This window comes from Equus quagga, chromosome 10 (genome assembly GCF_021613505.1).
Source record: "Equus quagga isolate Etosha38 chromosome 10, UCLA_HA_Equagga_1.0, whole genome shotgun sequence".
Taxonomy (NCBI): domain Eukaryota; kingdom Metazoa; phylum Chordata; class Mammalia; order Perissodactyla; family Equidae; genus Equus; species Equus quagga.
The window spans coordinates 100169072-100172658 of NC_060276.1; the positions used below are offsets into that span (position 1 = coordinate 100169072).

Genomic DNA, 3587 nt, shown 5'->3' on the forward strand with positions numbered 1-3587 from the left:
AACATACGCAAGCACTTAAAGTCCACTGAATTTGTTGAACTGGGGATGTACTGTCTCCTTATCTGCCCAGAGTTTGCACTAAGCAGCATTATTCTCGGTCTTATCTTGGACTGCCCTCTTGCCCAGGATTAGCTTTGAGAAGTCAATTATGAATTTACGTGCCCTTTACTGATATTTTAATTTGTCTAGTTCAACAAATCTTAGTTTAACCACCTTAGGCTAGCTGTTGGCTACCTTCTTCTCATAAGCATAGTTTTCCATTTTGCAAAATCTTATTTTCGGATCATGTCCCAATGAGATGTTCCACCAGTCTCCTTGTAAAGAATTGAAATTTGCCATTACTACTACCCAACCTAGCCAGCCCTGGAGGTCTAGTGGTTAAGACTCAGTGCTCTAACACTGTGGTCCAGGTTCGTTTCCCAGTCAGGGAACCACACCACCCACCTGTCACTTGTCACACCACTGGTATTTTAAATACCAGCAGAGTCACCCATGGTGGACAGGTTTCAGTGGAGCTTCCAGACTAAGACAGACTAGGAAGAAGGACTTGGCCATCCACTTCTGAAAAAAATGGTCATGAAAACCCTATGAATAGCAGAGGAGCATTGTCTGATATAGCTCCAAAGATGAGAGGATGGCACAAAAAGGCCCAGCAGGGTTCAGCTTTGCCATATGCAGGGTCACTAGGAAACAAAATCAACTTCACAGCACTAACAACAAATTACCCAACCCAACTGTTCACATATATTTAGAGAAATGAAAGGACATCAGAAGCACTGAGGGCTCAACGACTCTTCCATATCTCCTCAGTTTCTCTAAATATCCAGGCCTCTTTTGTTAAGTGTTTCATAAAACTCATTTTTCATAATATTCAAAGAAGTTAATGGGATGGAAGAATCCGTGACATTTTATAAAAGAAGAATTAAGAAAATCCTGTGGTAAATATATATCACAAAGTAATATCCATGCAAAACTCATTCCTGAAGGAAAAAAATAGTGAAAAGAAATAAAAATTTTGTCTCTAATCTATGAAACAAAATATAACCTGACTTCAGCCAATGTTGATATGTCAAGCTTGTTTTGCCTATTTTTTCTCCAAAAGATGGTTTGCATCCCTGGGATACTGAATAATTGTACAGGCCGGCTTAATAGTGATGGTCATTAAGCGCAATGGGGAAAAGTTAAAGGTCCACCACTAGCGCAGATTTTATCTGGCTTTGTTAAGTTTGGGATATAAACTAAACCATTTAATGTTTAATGTGTATATCTTCTATACAATTGTAGGAAATGGACTGTGTAAATTAACAGATAAGTAGAACAGGGTTGGAAGGCAAGCAAACCTTTTCATGATTCTCCTCTATGAGCCACCACTTTAATGAACAAAGATTATACACATTCTAATTAGCCATCACTTCTTTCCAGTGTTATCGTTTGATTTAGCAAATGCATGAATGTTTTCTTGTCACAAAATACCTTAAATTTATTTAAAAAGCATAAAAGGGCATATTATTCTATGGATTAAAGCCTAATATTTATTAAAGCCAAGGAAAAAAACTTGCTATTCCACATTGCTTACCCATGAAGAAGGCGACATGAAAGAAAAAATCCTTTAAATCATTAATTCTACAATATTTCTTTTTGAGATAGTTCCCTATTAAGCATTATATTTTGTTTGTGAGACTGTTTACTTCAGGTTGTTTTGTCTCTTAAAGCAATTTACTCCCAAAGATTCTGAGGGATCTTTCTAAAAAATATGTCTAAGTAAAAATACTCTGACAAATAGATTCGAGCATGAACACATAACACTGCTTTGCCAGAAAGCATAACATATGATTTCTGCCCTTCAAGACTTAGCAAGCTAGTTGAGGAGATAGAATTTATTCATATGAATCAATGAGACTTAACATAAAATATAAAATGGAATTGCTAAATTGTATAGCAGAGAAAGTAAGTGCTACACCAGTTCTAAGGAACTGGAAATCATTGTGGGCAAGAACTATTGGAGAAGGAAAACTTCCCAGGTGATGCAGAGCTTGATGGAGAGGCAACATTTAACAAGATTAGGAAAAGACATTCCAGATGAGGACAGCAACACCAGATGCTGTAGTCAGTAATTTTCACGTTGAGCTATGCCTATTAAATTAGCAAATCAATGTAACAGATGATGTTCAATCTCTATGGTATGTATGTATCTTGCACAGCATCTGCAATTATAGAAAATCCTCTTTAACATAATATTTGTAGGGGAGAGGAAAAACCAACAAATACTCATTCACTCAGAATACTCATCCGACATATATTTATTGCATTCCTACTACATGACAGATACAGATTTATCCAGTAATTGAAAAATGTTCCCTTCTCTAATGGAGCTTACTGTCTAGTGGGAGAAGACAGATAAAAAATAACAGACATATCGCTTCTTGGCCTTTTGGCTAAGATCAAGTATAGTATCTGTTCTTATCAGTTTAATATCTGATACATCCTCTATCCAAGGACAATATATTAAATGGGTTTTTGGAATTAGGAGGTGGAATAGGAGCTTGCTCCATCCACTCTACGCATCAACCTGGTATTGCAGTACTTCTAGGAACAGTGCACACCTTTCGGGGGAATGTAAAAGAAATAAATAAAGGAATAAATAACAGACATAATAAATAAGTAAATTGCATATGATGATGGGAGATATACTAAACTCTAAAGCAGCGCAGGGGAAATGAAAAGTGCCAGAGTTGGGAGTGGGGGCGTTAAAGGGTTATAGTTTAAAACTAGAGGGTGAGCCACATTAAAAAGATGTTATTTTGGCAGAGACCTGATGGAGGTAAAGGAATTATAGGTTTATATATGGGAAAATTGTTTTTAAGCAGAGGAAGCAGTAGGTGCAAAGCCCTAAGGTAGGAGCATGCCTACCATGATTTAGGAACAGTGAAGAGGCATTGTGACTGGAGTAGCATGAATAATGGGGACAGTAGTAGGAGATGACAAGAAAAACAACGGGGGCCAGTTCCTATAAGGCCATGTAAGCGACTATAAACACTTTGGCTTTTACTCTGAGTGTATCAGGGTCCCACTGCAGGATTTCAAGGAGAGGACTGACATGATTTTACTGATATTTGGCTTCTGTGTGGAGAATAAATCAGAAGGAGGGAAGAACAGAAAGCAAGCAGACCACATATCACTATAGGAATCCAGGAGAGAAATGATAGTGATTTAGAGTGAGGTGGGAGCAGTGGAGGTAGTAAGAAGCGGTCACCATCTGGACCTGTTGTGAAGGTCAAGCCAACAGAATGTGAGTACTGTTTGATGTGGAGCCTGGCAGAATTAGAGGAGTGAAGGATGACTCTAAAGTATTTGTTCTGAAGTACTGGAAGAGTATGGGTGGAACAAGCTTTGAGAGGAATACCAGCTGTACAGCTTTTGGACATTTTAAATTCCAAGTGTCTATTAGTCCTCCAAGTTAGAATACTGAGTAAGAAACTGGATGTACAAGTCTGGAATTTGGGAGAGGAGTTGGGAACAGAGATATCAATTAGCCAGGTGTCAGCAATAATACAGTGTTTAAAATCATATTACCAGGTGATATGGCC

At 37.9% G+C, this 3587-nt stretch overlaps 1 non-coding gene across 1 annotated transcript; it reads left to right on the top strand.

The window, feature by feature from the left end:
• Positions 1 to 2415: 2415 nt before the first annotated feature.
• LOC124246222 (U2 spliceosomal RNA) lies at positions 2416 to 2606 on the top strand. The gene has a single exon (XR_006890430.1). It is a non-coding gene; the product is annotated as a U2 spliceosomal RNA (small nuclear RNA).
• Positions 2607 to 3587: the final 981 nt, after the last annotated feature.